Genomic DNA, 26,479 nt, shown 5'->3' with positions numbered 1-26,479 from the left:
CGCTTCTTGCAGGTAAATAGACCTTTTCCGTTTACTGAATATACTTAACTTAGCCCAACCCATGAACTTTCCATTAAGGAACAGGCGCGAACTTCTCACATATTAATGAGTTCTGTCCGATTCAAGTTTGTTTAAGCTCAATGATTAGGGGCTTCATTTTTATAGCCTAGTCCGAACGGCGTGCCGCAGGGCGACACCTCTTTGTGGTACAGTACCTCCCAAATGTCGCCAGCATTAGGAGGGGACAACCACCGTTGAAAATGTTCATGACGTTCTCGCCAGGATTCAAACCCAGGCGTTCAGCGTCATAGGCGGACATGCTAACCTCAGCGCTATGGTGGTCTCCAAACATTTACATGTATGTATTACTAACTTATATATGTTACTAACTTATATAGAAAAAATAATTTTTAGGTATTGCTCTGCAGAATAATATGAAAATAATAGTTTTTCCAAAAATCTTCCTGTCGTGTTTTTATTTTAATTTTTCGTAATATAAGCCAAGGAAAAATTAAAAAAATTTCACTTTTTTTACACCCTTTAAATTTTGATGGAAAAAGAGAAACATTTCATAATACATATTTTGTGCATTTGCTGCATAAATACACCGAGAATACCTTTTATTTATCAGGAAACCGAAAGCTGCTTACATGTAAAGTTTCAAAGCAAATGCACCATAGGAAGGGGTTGCGGTCTAATATGGGTTAATTGAATATTTATTGAGAAATTACTACATAACGGTCCCCAAATTATGCTTTCGCTTCTATTGTTCTCCTTAAATATTTTTTATTCGGATTTGTAAACAACCCTACGGGGAATGGGACAGGTCCTAAACCTGTCACGGGATAGGTCCTCTGATGATAGGGACCGGTCCCAGTTCTCGTTCCCTTACATGGAAAATACCTATCACTGTTAAAAGGTTTTGTCGCCCGAGGTGACGAATTGCTACCTGCCTAACACCGTAGGATAGTTCCTGCGAAAGTTCGAAAATGATAAGTATACTTTGCAAGTATTTTTAAGAGAGATGTCTTTAGTTAGCAAATATATTTAACGAAAAGCAATTTTTAACAATAATTAAGCGACTTTTTAAAAAATAACGAATCATAAGTTATGGCAATTGAAACTTTTCCTTCCCTGTAGGATATGTCCTGTGACAGGTTACTACTTCTCCAGTTTAGGACCGGTATATTTGGGGCAATTGACTACACATTTCCCATAGGGAATCTATAGATTTTAAGAGCTGTCTAATGCTAAACAGCTGATTCATCCCAGGGTATACTAAGAATGTTACCACTACAGAAAATATCTTTAACTGTTTGTTTGCTTTTTCACATGCTTATAATTTGCATGCCACGTTTAGTTTTTTCTTTCTAGTATAAAGACAAACCCCATATCAATATAACAACTTAGTTTCAAGAATTTCATTGAGCGCACTTTCAACACACGTGCTAAAAAAAAATACGCACATTGTCTCTTTAATGTTGGTGTCAATCAGCATGATATTTTCTTTTAAAATGTTTCTTAGTTTAGCTAATTAAGGTTTTATGCCGCATTCCATGGCCTTTCTCGCATTGTTTGTTCTCCTTTAGCAAATTGTCTGGTTGGATGGCTCGCTGGCTGAATGGCAGGCTATCTTTCTTTTGGACATTTTATTTATATATGGTTTGTTTGAGGTAAACAACTTATGGTAAACTCTTCGCGCTTCTTGGTTGTTCGACTGTCTCCGCTATCTTAACAAAATATGATGATGGAATACCAGGGGGTGCGTACCATTGAAATGACAGACAGTATGAGTTATTCTATTATCTATCGCACTACTGATACTGGTTATTTTTGTGCTCGTTGTTGTTGTTGCTAGTGGTCATGTGCAGTAAATGAAATTCTCCTATACACTACGGCTGCACTTATTTGGTAGCAAGGCCACTTTCTGGTTTCTTGCATTTTCTATTGTTTTAGGTTCCTTGGATTGCTACACTCAATACTTACATGTAACCGCAAATGGCACCAATAATAAATGGATGATGAAGTATTTTTACTTTGTTGAGGCATAAAGTTTATATAAAATCAATGCAAAGGTCGCCTTTAATACTAATCGTTTTTATTTACAACTTCTATTGAGTACTGTTTCGGATAGCTTATAGAACAGCATAAGTTATGCAGAATTCAAAAAAAAATTTTAAACCAAAGATTTTTTTAAGGTTTTTGAACTTGTTTAAGCAACATTCACTCAAATAGTAATATTGATCATACTTATAATTGAGCTGGTTAAATAGTTATATGAGTCCTCCTAGTTATAATTCATCTGTGTAAAGTATCAAAAAATACTCTATTGTGAAATGTTTTTGCACAGCTGTGATTTTTTGTAACAATTACAAGATCTCTATTTAAAGTCGGAACATTTTCGGCAACCCAGCGTGGTGGATTGCCGTATTTAGTAACCTTGGCACGAATATCAAACTACCGTCTACTACGAAAGTATATCCATTATTTGGACCCAAAATTTTGAAATTTAGTTTTTTTACTTCGAAAAAAGATTTTAACAATTTCTGTTTACTCTAGTGGGTGGAAAATGTGCCGCAAAATAATGTGAAATTTTCATTGAAGGAGCGGGAAAACTTGTTCTATACATACAAAGCTGAAATCGCCGAACTGGTTTTTCAGTTGCTCCTAAACTTGTATAATTTTTGTTTTTGTGCCTCTTCTGTTTTTTTTGACTAAAAACACCAATTTTGCAAAAATCCTCATTTAAGGATTTTGTATATTTTCCTCAGCGAATGTGGATTAAATGTGAACCAATTTTTGTTTAAAGACACTTCGGATTGGACAACTTTCCTCAAACTACAAGACATCATTTTTTTGCTTAATCTTCTTAAGTATCCATATTAATGGTTGTATTTTGCTATGTAAACATTCTATTATAAAACGCATGGTGTGCAACCCCCCTAATTACAGTTAGCATGCATGAAATTTATTCCACAAATAAAGCGTGGCTCATGTCTGTAATATCTTTGGAGATGCTATTGAAATTGATTGTCAGCGAACAAATGGGAGCTGGCACATTATCTTTTAAGCCTATACTAAAGCAATTGCTAACCTCCCATTCGCTTCATCTTTACCAACATTAACCATCATCGTTACTTGCTAGCCAGATAGATAGATATAATACGCATATGCTGTATTCAACAACCAGCAGCAAGCCAGTCAGTCTCACATCACTGCCGTAGTTGTTGTTAGTTTGGCAATGCCGATATTGTCATGTTTTGTTATCTGTCAATACGGTAAAGCCAGGATTGTTTCATGTCATTTTTGGCTGCGTCAACAATAGGAAATCTTTCTTCTCTTCTTTCATTCTGTGGTTTTGCTATCAATAGACATAGAGCGAGCAAGAAAAAGATGGAGAGAGAGAGCCAGCGGAATAGTTCAAGAAAAGAGAGCTACTGGGTGAAATATTTGTTTGCGGTTAGAATTTTGTGGTATTTGCTTTATTTATTGATCGACGATCATCAGCATCCAACAGCATTAGATAAGTTTGCCGTTTACTTTTGTGTTTGTTGATGATGTTTGAAGAAAGTTTCCATTACATACAATGTTTGTAGAGATGATGCTCTTAGCTATTTGTGAAAATTATACTTATTCGCATTTGTATATTAATCGAGTTTCTTTTTTTGTTTGCAGATCCGTCAACCAGACATCGATAAACATACACTACTAAGGATTGCTGCTTTTTTCAACGAACGACAGATGCTTTAAGCATTTAGAATTTATAAATATAATTTCTTCTTCTTTTCTGGATTAAAACATACATATTTTAAGGAATTTTTTATAACGAATTGTGAGGTGAGTAACATAACAAATTTATTTTTATGTAGTTAAAATAAAAAATCTTGTAAATCTTAAACTGTATTACAGTTAAGTGGTTAAAATGCTTCTAAAATTATGTGATTTTAAAAGTATAATGTCAACATGGATAGTCGATGATTTAAGTCCATGTTGAAAATACATCAAAACGTTTTGTTGTACTCTCCGAGTATTAAATATGAAGTATAACGGCCCTTCTAGTTGATGAAAATTATGAACTCGTAAAACTTTATTCTGCCCTTGGCAATAATATGCTGTTGGCAACATTAAAACACCTAGCAATTGAATATAAGACCTACAAACGGAGTTTTGAATAAAATACCACTGTAGGCTAATGTGCAACATCTGTTTTTGGAATTACCATAATATACATTTAGTTGTGGCCACCCATAGGAATACCTCTATTGTGAATGGTAGAGTTAAATTTTAACCAATCTATTGTTAGTTTTTTTTTTGTTCCACCTTGACTCAAACAGCTGAACCGATTTTCATTTTGCCCTCGTTGAAAATAGGGCACTTTATTTTGTGATTTTCCCGCGATGTGGCGGACCCTCTCCCTAACACCAATTTTCAAAAACGCCTAATCTCGGAGATGGGTGCATTGGTTTAAGCGAAATTTTGTATACCCCCAAGAACACAAAATTGGTATAAAACTTTAGGATAAAATAATCGTGGGGAACGTACTACCCCAAAAACTCACGCAAAAGTAGAGTACGAACTTGGTATGTAAGCGTAGAATACTAAAATTTGGGGTCTATTCCCAAGCGTGTACCCCTTCGCCAGAATTATGCCCCAAATGGACATGTATGTACATCCAACGGGACAATATAGGGCTTAAACGAAAGGTACTTGAGAGTAGAATACGAAACTTATATAAAAATTTGGGTAATATAGGGGGTCGTCCTCCCATTGGACATGTATACCAAACTAGACAATATGGAATTCGAATGAATGATACTTGAGAGTCAAATACGAATATAAATTACTAAACGACCAAGGGTTTTATGAAGGTGATTTTGTGGTACGGCCGAACGCCTGAATAGATTTTAATGAAATTTGTATCAATCGAGAGATTTTTTTGCAGAGAAGCGACGAATTTATATGACAATTAATTTTCCTTAAAGAAAAGCTATGAAAATGAGGAATTAATTTTCACCAAAAAAGAAGGAGAAGCATAAACACAACAATTGTTGTTGCTGTTTTGCTTAAGCATTCGTTGTGGTTGTGAATGCAAAGCCATAGGTTACTCCTACCTATGGCTTTGCATTCACATTTGCATTAGTGGTGAGAGTAGGAGAAGTAACTGGTATATGTGCGAGAGAAAGAGTATCACTATTTAGATGAGGGTTTTATGGGGGTATGATGTGTGTTACTCTACTTAGCACTACTGGTTAAGCCCGGGTTTTGCCTTGTGTAGCATTTGATTTTTTTGTTGTCGTTTGCACAATAAGGCAAAACATTTTATAAATGCTGTACAGATTGTATGTATGTTGTAGGTTGTTGGGTGGGTGTCACTTATTGTATTTTAAAAATAAAAGTGAAAATGAAATATATAGCAAGTTATAAACGTTCTGCTCTATCAAAGTAACTTAAATGCGCTTTAACGGCCCTGTGACCTAATTATGACAATATGTCGTTCAAATTAAAGATATTTGAGAGTACGAATTTGATATCCAAGTATGAATTTTGAATGAACTATCTCAAGGACCGAGGAGGCCACCATAGCGCAGAGGTTAGCATGTCCGCCTTTGACGTTGAACGCTCAGGTTCGAATCCTGGCGAGACCATCAGAAAAAATTTTCAACGGTGGTTTTCCCCTCCTAATGCTGGCAACATGTGTGAGGACTTTGCCATGTAAAACTTCTCTCGAAAGAGGTGTCGCACTACGGCACACCGTTCCGACTCGGCTATAAAAAAAATGAATCTTATCATTGAGCTTAAGACTTGAATCGGACTGCACTCATTGATATGTGAGAAGTTTTTCCCCGTTTCTCATTGGAATGTTCATGGGCTAAAGTTGCATTTTTTGCATCTCAAAGACCGCCAAACCTCTTTAACAGAACATGAGTATGTTTATGCCAATCTGGGTCTCAAATAAAAGGACTTTAGAAGTAGAGTATCAACTGACATTGAAACATGAAACTAGATTATGAGAGCCCGTTCCATTCTTAATCTACATATGGAATGGATATATAGTCAAGTATCTGACCGCCCACCTCACGGGCACTACTTTACTGCAGGACCCTTTGCGTGCGTTGCTATTTTACTTTGTACTCTACAAAATGGTAATTTTGTAAAACGGTCATAAAAAGTCTAAGTTATAACTGTAGTTTATTTATGGCTTAATCGGGAATGGAATGGATTTTGCAACTATTTTTTATTCTGTTTTTTTTTTATACTTTGTCAATTTGTACAAAGTAAATAAATTGGTACATGCATGTGTATGTATGTGTGTTCATTGTACTATATATAAAAGGATATTTACCCACACTACTCGCAGCAGCAGCAGCAGCATCACCAATACCATTGCCACGAATCCAAATTTGTCTTGAATAACTTTGTCATATAAAACAGGGCTCCAAAATGGCGCTGCTCAAAGTTCACTTTTTCCCATCGTCCATAACAAATAAGAGTAGGATAAATAAAACAACAAGAATATCGCAGAATCCTTTTGTATATAAGTAATATTGAGTTGGTGGTAACATTTGAAGCATACAAACATTTATATATATATAATGATGTATGTAAGTTGTGTGTGTGTGTGCACAACAGTAGAGATATACAGATTGAGATATCCTCCATTCGTTATGGCCCAACAACAACAACAATACCACTCAGTCAAATCTGCTACAAACGAACTCCTCTCACCCAAAGATAGACGAGTACATATGTATGTGGTAGATGGTATCCTTTGCACGAAGGGACTCATAACGAATCAACGCTCTATTCTGTTAAATTTGTACACACAAGAATATTTGCTGAATTTACACAGAAAACAAAATGGCCGTATGGCTCCACATTGTCGCGCCAATTGAGATTTTTATGGCTGATTCGTTTGCTAGGCAAGCAGTTAGCTCCCCGCCAACGCTGTTTGTTGTCGTTGCTGACACTGTCGACAGTTTCGATGTTTGTTGGTTTCATTTCTTTGATAAATGTCTTTATCTCCGGCATAGATTCGTTATTCTGTTTTAATTTTTACTCATCTTTTGTTTTTGTGATCAAAGTCAAGTTTTTCTCAAAGTAAAAACAATTTCCAGGGCCCCACCTTCATTAATAACCACGTTTGATTGTTGTTTTATAGAACTAAAGTCACATGTTCTAAGAACAATGGATAGTGTATTTGAATTTATGAATAGCCAATATGACGTCTTAAAAATAAAAACAGTCCCTCTTTTTGTGTAAACAGCAACCGTTATTTAGGGACATTGTAAACTGACAATTTTCTGGGAAATCCTTACTAGTTTTTAAAGAAGTAAAAAGTTTTAAATGAAAGGTCATGGGAACAGCATCCAAATCTGTCATCCTGATAAGCATACAAATGTCTCGGGCCGATCTTCTCTGTCATGCAAAAATACAAAAATTTTATGTATTTGAGAGTAGATAACGACTGTGGAATATATGAAGTTTGATTGAAAAATAAACATTATTTTAAATTTTTTCAAAAAAATCCAACATACGTAACTCACAAAATTTTAAAATAACGGTTATTTTTTGATGAGACCTCGAATACCTATACATGAAAATATGAAGCCAGGGGGACGAAAATCGTCCCCATCTATTGAAAAATACGCGAAATGTACAAAAAGGTTTTATCTTATATATAACAATGAATTTGTGTTTGTTCCGTATAGACTCAAAAACGGCTGAATCGTATATCTTGAAATTTTCACAGATTGTGTAGGTTGGTCTGGAAGAAAACAAAGGCTATATAATTTTTTGATATCGGGAGGGGGCGGACCCTCCCCCTTAAACCAAAAAGTACTATCCAAAAATAAAAGTGGATCGATCGGGATCATATGGGATTCAAATAAAAGGTATTCCGGAGTAGAGTACGAATTGTATAATAAAAATTGGGTTCAAGTAACTGAGGGGCCGCCCAAAACACCCTAAAATAGGTGAACTGAAAATTTTCTGGGAAATCCAAAATCAAAAGTGTACCGATAAGGACAATATGGATGTCAAATGAAAGGTATTGAAGTGTAGAATACGAATATGGTATTAAAAATTGGTTCCAAGTAGCCAAGAAGTCGTCCTAATCCCAAAACATCTAAAAGCAGACAAATTGATCGTCCATATCAATATGAGGCTTAAATGAAAGGTATTTGGGAGTAGATTACCAATCTGGCATACAAAATCAGATCGAAGTGTAGGGGGTGACCCCCTACACCCCCCAAAAACGCCCCAAACGGGCACATGACCCATAATGACTATATGAGACTCGGTTTGTTTGTTTGTTCCGTAAAATCAAAAAAGAAAACAGGTTATATAATTTTTAGATAACGGATGGTGGCTGACCCTTCCCCTTACACCAAAAACGCCACCCAAAACCAAAAGTGGACTGATAGGCACAATATGGGTATCATATCAAAGGTATTGGAGACTAGAAAACGAATATCATATTAAATTTTGGGTGCAAGTACCCAGCGGGCCGCGCTAACCCCAAAACTTCTCTAAACAGAAATATTCGACGTTCCTATCAATATGGGACTCAAATGAAAAGTATCCGGCTGTAGATTACAAATATGGCATAAAAAAATGCCAAATGGGCATATGGATTTCATTGGGAGTAGATTAAAAGTATGACTTTAAAATTTGCGTTTAAGTCTAGGTGGCGCTTTTCCTCTTAAAAATACTTCGAATAGGATATTTGACCCATTTTGGCAATATGGGACTCAAATGAAAGGTATTTGAGAGTAAAAAACGAATTCGATATCCAATTTTGGGGGTACGCCCGAAATCACCTCTTAAATGTGATATATATTTTCAGTGCAAAGTGCTGGTGGCCGCCCCAGCCCCAAAACACCCTCCAAAGGGTCATACTTACCTACCATGACAATATGGGGCTCAAAGTAAAGGAAGTAGGCTTCAATATTTTCTTCAAATGTGTCAATTGAAGCGGTCTTGTATGTATAGACATGAGCTTTATCACAGCCCCATAAAAAATAGTCTAAAGACATTAAATCGCAAAATGTTCACCGAACTCGTATCTCAATAAGTTCATTGTTACGCGTGCTGTGTGGCATGTGGCACCGTCTTGTGGAAACCACATGCCATGCAAGTCAAGCTTTTGCATTTTGGGCAAAAAAAAATTGGATATCATCTCACGATAGCGCGCACCATTCACAGTTAGGTTACGATTTGCATTATCTTTGAAGAAGTACGCTCCAATGATGCCAACAGCCCATAAACTGCACCACTCGGTGACTTTTAGTAGCTCTTGTAATGCTTCTGGCTGATCTTCACTCCAAAATCGACAATTCTGATAATTTACGTGCCCATTGAGCCAAAAATGAGCTTCGTCGTAAAATGAAAAAGGCGCGCGATGAACTTTCTTAACAGAGCACGCATTTTGACAATAAAATTCTAGAAATTGCAAGCGTTGTTCGTTTATAAGACTAAGATTCATGGTTCAATTATAGATCAAACTGAAGATGTTTGACAGTGAAACAAAACATGAAACGTACGTGAGCTGTTTTTAAACTGTTTTGCCAAAAAGATAATAGCTAAATAATCTCCCTTTACTTTGTTGGGTCTCAGATCGAAACTTTAATGAGTTACAAACGGAATGACGAACTTAGTTTACCACCAGGGTATAAAAATCAGTTTGTGTTTGTGTTCCCTATAAACTCAAAAAAAAGCTGAACTGATGGTCCCAGATCAGAGAAAAATAGAGAGCTTTTGCCCCTGTAGACTCGAACATCAACCCTCAACTTCAATAGTTAAATGTCTGGACTATCTATGAGTAATTGAACTTAAATTTTTTTTGAAAATTTTAGTCAAGTTATTATCGGTACTTTTGAAATTGTGCGACTATTTGTGCACCGATTGCAAAAATTTTCATCGGAAAGGTTACAAAATTCTACGATTATTAAAAATTGTTGATTGATAACCTAAAATTCCCGAAAAATAAATTTGGCATTTTTTGCAAAAAAAACATCATTATTTTCTTCATATCATTGTTTTTTCTTCCACCAGATGTTATTTTCTTTGTATTATTTTAAAGAGGACTAAATATAGATGCGAATGTCCCGATTTGATCAACTTGTTAAGACCGTCTCAAAATTGAAAATTTTTGGAAAAAATGTTTTTTCTCAAATCGCAAAGCACCGATTCCCAAAGTCATAACACTTTCAAGTAGTCCCAGACGTCTACAAACTAACTGCAAAACCCTCTATATCTTAGCTGCAAACCTATGAGAAACAGCTAGTTTACCAAAAAGGCTCCTTTTAGCAAAGTTTGTACCTTATTTTGGCCATTTGGAACGCTTTTTATAATATACTAGCTGAATCGAACCCGCTCCGCTGTGCCTTCTTTTACTTTATATGGAAAAAAAACTATCATTTGAATATGTATTTTTGACAATTGAAGATCCTTTAGTGAAATACCATGCTACGAAAATAGTAAATGTATATCGCTTGACTAACAGCGAAAGAATATAAATGCCTTTATCTGAACCCTATATGATTTTTATTGGTCTATGAATTCGCTCGGAGGGTTTAGTACCATTAAAGTTTGGGCGTTTGTTATACTCTATTCTTAAAAGTCTTTATTTCAGCCCGATATTGTCATGATGTCCGATTTGAGGGTTTTTCCGGGGGTGAGGTGGTCTCCTAGACACTTGGCCCTGAAAAAAATATCAGCATCGTGCTGAAATACAATTTATTTAAACCCCATATTGCCATTGGGAGTTTATGAGATGAGGCGTCCTCAAACACTTAGTCCCAAATTTTTACCCACATTGGCGTGGTGGAAAAATATGCTCGATTGAGGGGTGTTTTGGGGGAGTGGGGTGGTCCTCCCAACATCTTAGCCCTGAAACTATATCAGCATCGTTCTCTATTCTCAAATATTATTTATTTGAATCCCATATTGACATTGGCCTCAAAATTGAATATCAAATTCATTTTCTAAACTCAAACACCTTTCACTTAAACCCTTATTGCAAATGTCAGCAAAAATGTGTCCGGTTTGGGCTATGGGCCCTAAAAACTATCAATATCAAGATCCACTCCCTTTAATACCCCAATTGTCATGGTGAGCAAATCCGTCCTATTTGGGGGTTATTTTGGGAATTGGTCCCGATTTTTGATATCAGATTCGTGGTCTACTTCCCCATATTTCCATTGTCGCAAACATGACATGGGGGATGGGGCGGCCGTTCATTGACTTGGCCCTGAAAATATATATGAGATTCGTGTACTACTCTAAAATACCTCTCATTACAGCCCCATATTGGAATGGTCAGCAAATACGTCCTATATGGGTGGGGTGGCCCCATAGACACTTTTTGCCGAATATTGATATCAGATTCCTACTTTACTCCCAAAGACCTTTCATTTGATCCCCAAATTGCTATAGTCGTAAATTTCTCCTCTTTTGGGGGTGTTTTGGGGAGGGACGGCCCCCAAACACTTGGCCCCACATTTGGATATCAGATTCGTATTCTACACTCAAATACCGTCTGTCTGAGCCCCATATTGCCATGGTCAGTAAATTAGTCCTGTTTTGGGGGGGTGTTTTGGGAAACTAGGTATCACATTTGGATATCAGATTCGTATTCAACTCGCAAATACCTTTCATTTGAGTTCCATATTGCCATGGTCGGTAAATATGTCCGATTTAGGGGGTTTCGGAGGGGGTTTCGATTTCGTATTCAACTCGCAAATACCTTTCATTTGAGTTCCATATTGCCATGGTCGGTAAATATGTCCGATTTAGGGGGTTTCGGGGGTTCGAGTTGTCCCCCCTAACTTTCGGTCCGACAATTGGATATCAGATACGTTTTCTTATCTTCAATACCTTTCATTTGAGTCCCATATTGTCGTGATTGGTCTAAATATATATTTGGTAGGTTTTAGGGTGGGGCGGCCCCTACCTCATCCGAAATTTGATTAAGTCCTTCGACAACTGCAGAGTGGAGCAGTCCAAAGAGGAGAATTTAACTTATATTATAAGAGTAAAGAGGTTAGTACTCAACCTAAAAGTTTTCTAAAAATAAAATTTAAACAATTGCATTGAATTTCTCATTAAATCTTATTTCTTTAAATTGGTATAAACAAATTCCCTAGAATATTCTACTAAAATCCAATTTCGGCAAAAATCAAAGTGGGCAATAAATTAAAATTATATCTGACAAATCACCTGCAGATGAGTTTTAGTAACAAAATGAGGCAGTTACAGACAACAATGCGGCTAGTTTACACCGAGAGATAGTCAGAATAAGGGCTACACATTTCTGAGCATTTATTGTAATTTATTATCTTTGGAGCACATAACAAGGCCAAGTTTAAACCAATAAATCTACTTTATCTTAAATAAATCTGACATGGACATTATGTTACCAACAAAATATAACCACTTGCAGCAATCTAAGGCATTTTATCTGTCACTTTAGAAAGACATTACAAGGTCTTTGTTTGAAGTTGTAAAATATTTTTTTTTGTTTTTCTTTAGAGTTTTTACAGTCAAGTTTTTTTAAAGTTATTTTCGAGGGGATTTCGCAAGATATTTCTTACAAGATTCAATTAGTTTTGCAATTAAACATTAAAAATGTGAAACGGAAACTTTAAGCATGTAGTAGTCATTAATAGCTGAAGTCCATTTTACCAAGTTTCCGGCCATCTGCTTAGCAAGAGTGTATTTAGTTTATCTTTGTCGGTTTATCCAACATTGTTAACAAATGTTGTTTTTCCAAAATTGATAAATTGATTGCTTAGCTAAAAATGTTTACTTTGTTATTGTAGTTCTTGATTTTATCTGTTAAAGCAGGATTCGTTAATATAAGGTTGTGTCACTTGCGACAACAATAAGTGGATAGGCCCCATGAACATTATTAAGATTGTCAAAATCTGCCGATTGTGATTGTTATCAAATGCCAGTTAAAATGTTTTATTTTACACTATAAGACTAGCAATTCCTAGAATTTGTAAACTTCTACGGCCTTATTCACAAAACTGAATGTAGATATGATATTTTCCAGATTTCCTTTATAGAACTGTCAAATAAACCTATTTTAAGGCTTCAATAAGTATTCTTGCCTCACTTGACCTCAGCAAAGCTTTCGATTCTGTTGACCATGACATTCGTTTATTAAAACTCTTTAACAATTTCAATTTGTCACATACCTCTTGTAGACTTCTTATGTCATTTTTGTCAAATCGCTCGCAGTATGTAGTCTGCCATGATCGTGTTTCTAATGTTTATTCTATTTCTACTGGTGTACCCCAAGGTTCTGTCTTGGGACCTGTTTTGTTTATGCTCTATGTCAATGACGTTCGTTCTTGTGTACAACATGTAGACTTAGCAATATATGCCGATGATGTTCAGTTGTTAAGTACAACTGACTCCGGTACGTTAGAAAGTTGCATCTCGAACCTTGATGAAGATATCGGACGAATTTGTCAAAGGGCTCGGTCAAATAACTTAACAATTAACATTGGTAAAACAAAATGCGTGGTATTTAATAGCTCACGTCATCAATACTCTCCTCAACATATTATTGTTCAAAACAATGTTGTCACATCGATCGATACTATGACCTCATTGGGCTTTGTAATTGATTCGGATATTGTATTCTCCTAGCACATTGCACAAAATTGCTCCAAACTAAACTTTATACTTAAAAAGCTCTACAATTTGAATGTTATCTTACCCACACAAATAAAATATATGCTGGCTCATTCGGTGCTGATGCCTCATATATTGTATGGTGCTGAGGTATATTCCGGATCAAAGAGGACTACTCTGCTTAGGCTTCAGAAGTGTTTCCACAGCGTACTACGGTTTGTTTACGGTCATCGTTGTAGACGAGACTACGAATACTTTGCGAAATAATTACTTGGATGTTCTTTTGAGCACTTTCTCAATATTAGATGCCTCTGCTTTTTCTTCCAGTTACCTTCTTCCTTACTTTCAATTCTTGGATTGAAACTCGGAACTCTCAAATTCGTATTGAAAGTTTCAATGATGTTGTATTTGAAAGATCATTTGTAATACGCTTGTCTAGGCTATGGAATACTCTTCCTTCTAGTCTTAAAAACATCTATTTAAGCCTAAGCTAATCCAACATTTCTTAAAGTATATAGTTAGAGTAGCACACGAATCTGATATATATTTTCAAAACAAAGTCACTGAGTGGCCGCCCTAACCCCCAAAACACCACCCAAGCCGGTCATGTTTGCCGACTATGGAAAAATGTAGGTCATATGAAAGGTATTTGGGAGTAGACCATGAATCTGATATCAACATTCGGGACCAACTGTCTAGGGGACGTCCCACCACCATAACAACCCCCAAATAGGACGTATTTGCTCACCAAGACAATTTGGGTCTTCCAGAAAGTGGAGCTCGATATTCATAGTTTTTAGGCCTCATATCCCAAACCGGACATATTTGCTAGCTTTTGCAATAAGGGATTTGATTGAATGGTATTTGAGATTTGAGGCCAATGGCAATATGGGGTTCAAATAAATGATATATAGATATATGAGAATAGAGCACGTTGCTGATATATTTTCAGTGCTAAGTGTTGGGAGGGCCACCCCACTTCCCAAAACACCCCTAAATCGATCATATTTACCGGCCATGTCAATGTGGGGCTTCAATGAAAGGTATTGGGGGCAGAACAAGAATTAATTCGGGGGTATACCCTTTTCCCCACAAACCGCACAAACAGCACTTTTTTACTGACCATCGCAATGTGAAGCTCAATTAAAGGTATTTGGGAGTAGAATACGAATTTGATATCCAAATATAGGACCATCTATTTAGGACATCACCCATTTCCCAAAACATGGCCCAAAGGGTAAAAATGTTTCGAGCATGCCAATATGTGGCTCAAATGAAAGGTATTTGAGATTAAAAAACGAAACGAACCAATTTTGGGGCCATGTGTTGGGGGGACGCCTCATCGCGTAAACTCCCCTTAAACCAATGGCAATATGGGGTTTAATGACAATGGCAATATTTGAGAGAAGAGACATCATGAGAATATGGGGCTGAAATGAAGTATTTTAAAAATGAAGTTCAACTTACATCCAATATCTGCACCCTCTTTTCAACCTAATCTACATCCAAACTTGAATTGGTAGCCCAATAAAGATCAGATTGTTAAACTGTTAGTCAAGCGATATACTATTTTAAAAAGCTAAAAGCTTTCACTTTAATTGTCGAAGATAAATATTCAAAGGAAAATTTTGCTCCATATAAAGTAAAAGAAGGCGCAGCGGAGTGGGCCCGGTTCAGCTAGTCGTCTATAAAAATGAGGTCCCCTTTCATTGAGCTTAAACTTAAATCGGACAGCACTAATTGACATGTGAGAATTGATATGTAATGGAAAGTTCATGAACAAATTTGCATTTGGATATATTGTTAATTGTATTAACTATGAGATTTTGCGACTTATAGTACATTTGTTTCTTCGAAGCCTCATGTGTGCTTTTTATTATTTATAATTTATTTTTAATTTATTATTAGGTTTATTTGGGAGTTTAACTGCTCACCTTTAACAATTTTTAAATATGGTGCTTAAGTAAATTTAATAAAAGGCTATTTTGTCCCCTACCATATAAAGGCAAGAAGATTGCATTTTTTTTTAATTGAAAAAATATTTGAAAATTTAAAAAATTTCAATAATTTTTTTAATCGAATATGGATTTTTGTTAATTGAAGATGTTTTCAGTTAATTTTTCAAAAACGGTGATTGATATTATCATTTTCCTGATTGGAGCAGTTTTAATTTAAAAATTAATTGGATCAATTAATTGGGTGATTGAAACCGATTTTTATTTTTTTTTTGTGTCCCCCACCACACATACATTACGTATAAATAAATCAAATAAAAACAGGATTAATTCTACAGTAAGCAAGTCTTCATAAGCACTTGGTGTATTAATGTCTGTATGTGCAGCAGCTCATGCTTGAGGAGGTGGTTCTTTATAATAAAGGTTATCCTGCATGCAAACATATTTCTGACAGTTCTTCAAATACATCAGCAGAACGGAAAATGTTTACACATTTGTGGGTTTGTGTTTACAACCAACCTACAGTTCAGTAGTGAGCATGTAGCTCTCAAATTGCAAACATTATGTTTCAACAAGAAAAATAATACTGTAATGGCAGAGAAATCAAAATATATGGAGCAGCTGACATTTGGACTAGAAATCTATTTTTCAGCAGTCAGGCTGCTGTTCTAAAATTGCAAGCCTTTTTACATATAAAAAAAAAAAATACTACACTTTTTTCTAAGAGTGTAAACAATTTTAAAGATTTTTTCTAAGTTTTCGCGTGTTACTTTCTCATTTAAAAATGGCTTTCATTTCATTTTGCATCATCAGTGTCTTTGCACCACGTTTGAATACCAATATTTTATTGTGTTTTTTTTAAGAAATATTTTTTACTTCATCAAAAGATCTTTCCTATTTTTTTGAAGAATACAGTACAAAATTTTTCACATGAAACGAATATTTATTTTTCCATCTCTTGGGAGAAAATATTTCAATTGCTGACATTTAGCAAAAACCTTGAAAGAAACCATAGTCATTCCTAATGTGGTCCCTTGTCAGAGCATTACATCGTTATGCAAAACTGCCATGATTTTTGTCATCTCATTTTGGGCTTTGCCTGCAATATGCTCCAGGCCCATTCATGTTGTTTTTTAACTATCCATTAATCAAAGGATCATTAGAGTTGTTTTTCCCCACCTCACCTAAGTTTTAAGTGATTTGATCTAACCCCCAATAGTTAGCGCCAGACGGATACAAAAAAAGTATTTTTTCATGTTGGAAGATTGAAAATTGACTGACTAATTAGATGACAATCGAGCAGGATATTAATAGATTAAACGTGTTATGCCGCAGAATCCTGCTGTTTCCTGACGCATTTCATTCCTCTGGCTTCGTTTTTTGCAAAAGGTTTTTTGTTTCTAATCTTGCTGTTGTTGTTGTTAGTGCACTTGGTGCGGATTCATTAGCATGCCAAGTAAATGTTGATTATATAAATGGAAAGCCTCATTCTGTACTCTCAAGGTTTGCCACTTACTCCATGCCACTTTATTCTATTCGGGGATACTTGTCCACACAGCAGCAACAGCAGCGGGGTAATGATGTCTTTTTACCCAGCAAACACAGTTGGAGATGTTCACGTGATGCTGCAAAACTGCTGGGGTGTGCCTGGTGGTGAGCTTATGGTGACAATGAAATGATGTCAGAGTCGTCCTGGGCCATGGTGCAGTCTAAGGATGCTGGCTGGCATTAAACACTTGGCACTCTATTTAGCAGTGAAAGAGGGGGTTGAACGGACAAGCAGGCCTTAGACTCAACTCACCACCCCTTTTTGGTTTATGAAAATTCACTCAATAATTTTTCACTCAATGTTTTTTTTTACCCAGTCAGCAAGATCTCATTGTTGTTTTGCCCAACGACATCCCCTCACCCCCACAGAAAAAAACGCTCACTGTATTTTTGCTCAATCTGTGTGTGTGTGTGTGTGTGAGTAGTCCTTTCGGGGATCTTAAATAGCGGCTGCTGCTGAAACTTTCGCCTTTGGCAACAAAAATATCACACATCACAGAATTCGCCGAATGGTTTTTTGGTTTTTTGAGAGCATGCGCATGCCATCCTAGACGATTGTTTGACGTCGTCATTTGTCAAGTGCTAGGAGGATGAATGAACTGTGCGACAGAAGCCAGCGATGTGTCGTCAACATAACACATCATTCTAGGCCTAACCACAGATCGGGAAGGACATCAGGTCCAACCAATCAGCCAACCGGCAAGCCATCCAAAATAGTTGAAAAATCAGTCATCAGTTAACCATTTGCCCCAGCCCAAGAGAGACCAAAAGCCTAGTGTCTTAAAAAAAAAAAACAAACTAAACAATTTCGAAAATTAAACACAAGTCCAGTGTAACGCGAAAAACAGTTGTTCTTTTAAATTCCATTCATTTTTTTTATAAAGTGCCTTACGTATACGATTTAAAAATATAAACAGAAAATTGTTGTTCTCTTTTTGTTTTTTAACAAAGTGCCTTTTTCCGGAAAAAACACAAGAAAATTTTTAAATGTTTTAAATTTTTTACCAACATTGCTTTAATTGAAAACGTGCCTTAAACTCTACACCACCAAATGCAGCCTTAATTATTAAAAACCAAAACAAAAACAACCTTTGAAAAATATAATTGTCATTTTTCTAAAATTGGCAATTTCCGTTATTTTATTCCGTATTGTTGGAGTTTTTTAAAAAGACCCTGCCAATGATTGTTATAACAAAAGAAAAAAAAACTGTTAAATTGCTTCGTTTTGTTTGAAAATTAAAAACTTAAATTATTTCTATACCACGTTAATTGTTTATATAAAAAAAAAACACACACACATAATAAAAACATTCAAAACGTTTCTGAACAAACGTTTAAACGCAACGTCACCACAAACGTGCCTATAGTCTAGAAACTGGCCAAAACATAGATTCTATTCCTCTCTGCCGCTGTGCTTCGACACTACAAAATTCCTATGGACCCGCTCACACTTAGCCGAAAATTGTGACCCATGTGTCATTAGCGAAGGAGGGGAAAACGCATAACGAATCATAGTTTTTGCTGGAAACGACATGGTTGGTGTTATTTTTTGTTTTGGGAAGCCAAACCACCATCCATCGTCTGTCGAAACAAAGATGCCTTCGCTTTCTGCCTTTGCCAGAATGTGCCTTCTTTCGTTTGTTTCGAACAAAGAACATTTTGAGTTAAACAGCTTTAATAGTTTACACCACAGTAAGTAAAACAAACAAAATATTTACATATTTTTAAAATTTTACTTTTTTAACTTAAACTTTAAACAAAACAAAAAAAAAATTAAATACTTAAAAAAAATTTACTGAGGATAGTGAATAACGTCTGTTGACGCAGGTCTTGTTTGCTGAAATAGCATAGGAATAAGTTTGTCAACACAGCAGTCATGTCTGCTGTCCCTTTTTCAGCAGACAAAAACTGTTGTTTTACCATTTTTTTTATACCCACCACCGAAGGATGGGGGTATATTCATTATATCATTCCGTTTGCAACACATCGAAATATCCATTTCCGACCATATAAATTAGATATATTCTTGATCAGAGTAAAAATCTAAGACGATCTAGCCATGTCCGTCCGTCTGTCTGTTGAAATTACGCTGCAGTCTTTAAAAATAGAGATATTGAGCTGAAACTTTGCACAGATTCTTTTTTTAAGCATGATCAGTTCGAAGATGGGCTATATCGGACTATTTCTTGATATGGCCCTCATATAGACCGATCCGCCGATTTAGGGTCGGCCTATAGGCCCTTCGACATCCTTTCTCAATTTGGCTCAGATCGGTTCAGATTTGATTATAGCTGTCATAAAGACCGATATCTCGATTTAAAATCTTGGCCCCATAAAGGGCGCGTTTATAATCCGGATTCACTGAAATTTGACACAGTTCCTTATGTAAGGCTTCTCGTGTCGTATATGGTTCAGATTGGTTTATTTTTAGATATAACTACTAAAAAGATCAATATTTTCTTATACACAATTGAATAAGGACTTGTACTTATTAGTATTTGGTCCAAATCGGAACATATTTCGATATAGCTGCTATGAGGCATAAGGTATGCATTTTTCACCGGATTTTGACGAAAGGTGGTTTACATATATACCCGAGGTGGTGGGTGTCCAAAGTTCGGCCCGGCCGAACTTAACGCCTTTTTACTTGTTCTATTTTAAATAATACATTTTGATACCTAGCTTTGGGTGAATTTGGAAAGTGAAACAAATTATTTCTATTGAGTTGTGCTCTCAAAATTCTCCAGTCTCAATATTCACAACCATAACAGCTGTACAGCTATAATTCACAATAGAGCTTTTTGTGTTATTTCTGTTGGCTGTTGGCAGTGCTGTTAGCAAAACAGAACAATAACAATTACGCATTTACAGGTTTTATATTTCTCACTCTTTTTTTAAGTTTTCGTGACCACACTCAAAAAGATTTTGCATATTAGATTTTTGAGAAGAAAAACAAATTGAGGCAAAGAGTCAACATTGAATTGTTCCAAAAAACCAAACCTTTTTTTTAAACGCAAACTCTCTTTTTTCGTTTTTGTTCCCAATCTGAAAGCATCTGCCAAATGATTGCAGATCGTTATGATTGGGTAACAAATGCAATCTTCACCTTGATGACAAACATACGTAAGACAAAACGGACATTCTTTAACCAAATCAGGAAGAAGTTCGGAGTAGAACTGTATGTTGGATAACAAATACTTTAGAAGTGTGGGCCACAGTTCATGTTTTTGCCATAAAAACGATATAAACGATGTGTACTTGAAAAATTTTTAAAAAATATATTTCTTTTCGTTTCCTTTCCTATCTTTTTTCGAACCCCGTTTTCGCGGGAACTATCCTGCATAAAAATACCGAGTACACATTTTATTTTTTCAGAAAACCAAAGGCTTCTTACATGTAAAGTTTCAAAGCGATAGCACCACAAGAAGGGAAGGGGTAGTGGTCTAAAATGGGTTAATGGAAACATGTAAGAGTGTGCTAAGTTCGGCCGGGCCGAATCTTATATACCCTCCACCACCTCGCATTTGTCGAGTTCTATGCGCGGTATCTCTTTTTACGCCATCAAAGAATATTGAATAAGAACTGTTATGAATATTGGAGCTATATCAAGTTATGATCTGAACATTGTAGAAGTCATTGTGTAATATTTCAGTTCACTCGAATAAGAATAGCGCCTTGTAGGGGCTCTAGAAGCAAAATCGGGAGATCGGTTTATATGGGAGCTGTATCAAGCTATTGATCGATTCAGACCATAGCCGTTGTGCAAAATTTCTGCCAAATCGGATGAGAATTGCGTCCTCTAGAGGCTCAAGAAGTCAAGATCCCAGATCAGCTTATATGGTATCTATATCAGGTTATTCACCGATTTGAGCCATACTTAACACAGTTATTGGAAGCCATAACACCTCGTGCAAAATTTCAATCAAACTTCGGCTCAAGAAGTCAAGATCCAAGATCGGTTTATATGACAGCTATACCAGATTAAAAACCGAATCTAACCATTCTTTGCACAGTTGTTGGAGGTGATATCAAAACGCCACGTGCAAAAGTTCAGTCCAATCGGACGAGAATTGCGCCCTCTAGAGGCTCAAGAAGTCAAGACCCAAGATAGGTTTATATGGCGGCTATATTAAAACATGGACCGATTTGGCCCATTTACAATCCAAGCCGACCTACACTAATAAAAAGTATTTGTGCAAAATTTCAAGCGGCTAGCTTTACTCCTTCGAAAGTTAGAGTGCTTTCGACAGACAGACGGACGGACATGGCCAGATCGACTTAATATGACATGACGATCAAGAATATATATACTTTATGGGGTCTCAGACGCATATTTCGAGGTGTTACAAACAGAATGAGGAAATTAGTATCCCCCATCCTATGGTGGAGGGTATAGAAATTGGGAAAATTTCCATTTGGTATAGTTATTGGAAAACTTTATTTCTCAGTCACAGTTTTCAGGATTCACTAATATAAGGTTGTGTCATGCGGTAATTCGGCTCTAGGTTATAGACCGATTTGGAGCGTACTTGGCTCAGTTGTTGGAAGTCATAACAGAACACTATGCTAAATTTTTGCCAAATCGGATGGAAATTGAAGCTTCCAGGGGCTCAAGAAGTCAAATCGGGAGATCGGTTCATATGGGAGCTATATCAAGTTACAGACCGATTCGAACCGTACTTGGAACAGTTGTTAGATTCATAATAGAACACTATGTGCAAAATTTCAGCCAAATCGGACAAAAATTGCTGCTTCCAGGGGCTCAAGAAGTCAAATCGGGAGATCGGTTTATATGGGAGCTATATCCAAATCTGAACCGATATGGCCCATTTGCAATGCCCAACGACATACATCAATATTAAATATCTGTGACAAATTTCAAGCGGCTTGCTTTACGCGTTTAACCGCTATCGTGATTTCGACAGACGGACGGACGGACAAGGCTAGTTCGACTCAGAATGTTGAGATGATTAAGAATCCATATACTTTATGGGGTCTTAGATCGATATTTCAAGGTGTTACAAACGGAATGACTAGATTAATATACCCCCATCCTATGGTGGTGGGTATAAAAAGCATATATTGCAATACCCAATTGAACACACATCAATTGTTTTTTAGATTCTAACATCCTTTAAAAATTCAATTTACTTTCTATTGTACATCACTGTCTTCATTCATCTGTCAAATACTTCTATTTGTTTTTCGGAATGTCTCGCTCGTTAACTTATTATTATTTTTCTATTGCGATGATGAAAATGATGTCACACTCTCATATTGTATGGGATAGCCAAAAAAAAAGAAATTTTGGGTATTGTTTTTTTTATGACTTAGTCCACGTATAATACAGATTGGCAAACATGAGGGAGTAGTGAGAGTCGGTGAGTAAGTGAATGAGTGATGGTAACTTGATATTTGTTTATTGGGTATACGTTATTGTTTTCTTCTGGCCATCAAAAACTTACTATTCAGTACGGCGAGATGTCATAAAATGGTCAATTTTATATATTTACAGTTCATTTTGTTTTGGGCTTATGAGCGAGTGATTGAGGGAGGATGAGTATGAGAGACGGACGATTTTGATTAAATCTATACATCTATTTCTGCCCACATTCACTTGTTGTGTTTGTTTTTGGCTATTTTGCTTTGTGTTTTTGAAGCGAGGTGGGTATTTCTAAGTTACCAGGTTATTTTCTACTCCGCAAAATCCAATTCAAAAGAAAACAACAAAAAAAGACGTTGAAATTGAAATACCTACTGGGGTGTTATTGTTTTCACTGAGCATGTTGTTTTTTCTATTCTATTGTATTTTATCTCAGATGCTTGAATGGGGGAGCTCCTCATTTATTTTGCAATTTGACACATTTTCTTTGTTGTGATTTTTGGTTTGGCGTTTTATTTTATTTTTTTTCCGTTTTTGCTTAACAACAAGTCATTAACCCCTCTAAAAGAAGTTAACACTTATGTTATCTTTGACGCGAACAGTCTCACATTACGAATCGTCGGTGTTGTAGAGTTATGTGTAGATATTTTTCGACGAGTAGTTAAATGAGAACGAGGTTTTGTTACCATATCTCCTTTTTTAATTTTCGTAATTAAAAATGTGTTTTTACTCACATTTTCGTATGTTTATTTTTGTATTGATAGACGCTTATCGATTTTAGACCGGTTCTGGACACACAAACACATGTGCAGACTATTTCGAAGCACATGGGCTTATGTTCTTGTGCACGTACACAATAATGTACAATATTACGTGTGTAGTTGCCCACCACTCTGTTAGTCCTATGGTTTTTTGGGAAAAAATTTTTAGAATTTGTCCAAATTACGATTTTGACATCTTGGTGAGCGTTTTTTGCCCCTTACAAATTTACGCACCCTAATACCCATTCTTTTTAGAACTCGATACGCGCCCAATAACGGACAAACATAAATAAAAACAAGTTTTCCGGTACAAATTAAATTTTTCGTTGTAAGTTGTTAACACTGTTTGTCAAGCCATCAAAACTATGAAGAAACATTTTGAAATAATGTGTAAAACTTTTATAAACGGTTAGTATTGGTAATTTGGTTTATCATAGTTCTCATTCACAATAGATGTATTACTTGAACTAGACCACATATATTTTTAAATAAACATGCCAAGGCAATCCTAGAAGGAGATGTAATACAGAATACCTACGCTGAAGTTAATGGAATATGTACATAAGGCTGTGTTGAATATCTATTCTGAACTTCGTTGTACTGGATAGCTGCTATATCAAAACCAACGACCCACCCCTAATCCCCATTATCAAAAACGCCAGATCTCGGAGATGGGTGCACCGATTTAAGCAAAATTTTGCACCCACTAGACCAAAATACGATATTGGTATAAAATTTTGGAGTTAAATTAAACCTGGGGGACGCCCCATCCCAAATCCCCCCGAACGGACATGTTACCGATTAGGACTCATATTGTCCTAATCGGTAAACTTGTCAAATTAAAGGTATTTAAGAGTAGAATACGAACTTGGATACAAATTTCACACTAAGTGTTCGGGGGGTCCCCTACCGCCAAAAAACATCCCAAAAGGACATTTTCTCCGCTTTGGGCAATAAGGGTATCAAATGAAAGCTTTTTATATATATCTATAAGTAGAGTACAAATCTGGCATACAAATTTATTCCTTGGTGTCTGAGAGGGCTCCCCACCTCCCAAATCCCCTTAACAGGACATATTAACCGATAGTATGGGTATTAAATGAAAGTTATTTGGATGTCGAGTCCACATCTATTATAAATTGAGTCCACATCTAAACTAATTTGGTCCAATGTGTCTACGGAGCCTCCCCAATCTTAAAACCCCCCAAAACGGGCATAAATGTCCAACGTCACAAAATGGGTATCAAATGAAATTTCTCTGGGAGTTGACTACGAATCTGGTATTCACATTTGGGACAGAGTCTGGGACCAGCTCACCCACTAAATACCCTTCAATACGACGTGTAGTGCAATCAGGATAGTATGGAAATTAATAGAAAGGTCTATGACAGTAGAGTTCGATTCAAATGTTTATATAAGGATTCAAGTATCTGGGGCGCGTTCTGCCGATCCGCAGGACATGTTGTTGGTGGCAATAAGGGATTCAAATAAATGGTCTTTTAGGTCTTAGCGTCGGGGGAGCTATGTAGGACGACTGAGAACAATTTAGACACAAATGAATGAATGTGTCAGAGGGCAATTCCTAAAAATTGTGCGCACGAATAAAATTGTGTGCACAAATCGTAAACCATTTTATTTGACTTCTTTGCCCACACATGCTTTGCAAATTTTATTTATACGTTTATCAATTATTTAAACATTTTACCTCGCGTTGTTTTGGCAAATGGCTTTACCAACCCGTGGCAAACAAACAGACTTGCACTGGAAATGTTTGCGTTCCAGTACTTAAATAAAACACGCAAATGTAGACATGGTATACCATTACCTTTATAAGTGTACCCTGATTAAAAGCAGTATTGCCCTGTGTCATTTATAACATTTTAAGTGGGGGTGGTATTGGGCATAGGGATGCCAATTTTTTTTGGAATAGACTAAAAGATTTTTTTTTTTTAAATTAAAAATATTATAATTAAACAAATTTCTGTAACATCAACTGAGTATTTCGTCATTGCATATGCAAATATGCCCATGAACATTCCATCAAGGAATTGACCTTTATTTTGTCAATGGTGATCCAAATATATGCAATATAAAATCCTATATATCTTACGGTTAAAAATGCAAAACAATTCACATTCTTATGGAAAGTTTAGCAACACTTTGTCTACGTAATTATTTTTCATTGGAAGCGTCAGATCTATTTTTTTTTAGTACTACGAATAAAGTACTTACTAGCAACACAGAACAAAGTTTCATTATACAGCTGCGAGTTATAGAGAAAAGTCTAAACATCCTACGTTGCACCACATAAAATTAAAATAAAATAAATCAGCACCCTAGAATTCTTAGTCACAAATGAAAGTTTAGCTACAACAGCCAACGGCCCTCAAGAAGCTTTAAAAGTGTACCTTTTTATACCATATGTTACTTGTGGAGAATTTGCGGAAAAATTACACTTCATAACGTGTAGAGTTAGTTCAACTTTCCCACTGTGAAAGCTGATATTTTCATCTGTCATTTGCATCGTCCATTTGTGGGGTAGTTATGCACATAATCGATTTTTCGAAGTGAGAAAAAAAGAGAGACCTCAAAGATTATGTGCGCATGTTTTCAATTTTTATTGAGAGCAGGAGAATGAAAATATATTTTTTGAGGCTACATAACAGACAAGAGATAAACAGCATCCCTTAAATCTGTCAAAAAGGTCCATAATTTGAAGTGTGAATCCTTACCAAAAGCCGCTGTGTCAGATGAGCTGGCGTAAAAACTATCTCAGTATTATTTGGGTGCGTTAGCTAAGAACATCACGGGGTTGAACATATTAAAAAAAATAAAAAAAAACTTTTGTGGAGAAAATTATTAAAAAAAAAGAAAGTGCTGCAAGTTTTTACATGGATACGCCAAGAATAAAGAAAAGTAAATGCTTTATAGATATTGAATAAAATTCAGTAAATGAATACTGAAGAAATGTGACAAAATGAAAAATACTTTTTCCTAAACATTTAAGGGATTATCGACGGGGTACTTTGAGTGATTTGTGAATATGTGAAATTGAAGAAAAAATTTTACAATTTATTTTTCTAATTAAAAGTTGATTTAAACAAAGATCAAAGTGAACTCCCAAACACATCGCAGAAATTTATCAATATCGACTATTTCTCCCGATTCTTAAATTATTGCCAAAAAGT

General features: G+C 35.9%; 1 protein-coding gene across 6 annotated transcripts in view; it reads left to right on the top strand.

Annotated features, from left to right (window-relative positions):
- Positions 1-26,479, top strand: part of LOC106084433 (talin-2) — a 96,351-nt gene that overhangs the window by 35,384 nt on the left and 34,488 nt on the right. For 5 of the 6 annotated variants that reach the window (XM_059361661.1, XM_059361667.1, XM_059361655.1 and 2 more), the window contains exon 2: positions 3,676-3,837. The gene's annotated coding sequence lies outside the window, so the exon portion shown is untranslated. Of the gene's footprint in view, positions 1-3,675; positions 3,838-26,129; positions 26,208-26,479 lie in introns of those variants that run through there. The other variant, XM_059361665.1, reaches the window with a different exon arrangement.

This window comes from Stomoxys calcitrans, chromosome 1 (genome assembly GCF_963082655.1).
Source record: "Stomoxys calcitrans chromosome 1, idStoCalc2.1, whole genome shotgun sequence".
Classification (NCBI taxonomy): domain Eukaryota; kingdom Metazoa; phylum Arthropoda; class Insecta; order Diptera; family Muscidae; genus Stomoxys; species Stomoxys calcitrans.
Note: the sequence above shows the minus strand (reverse complement) of the source record. Positions and strands in the feature narration are given on the sequence as shown.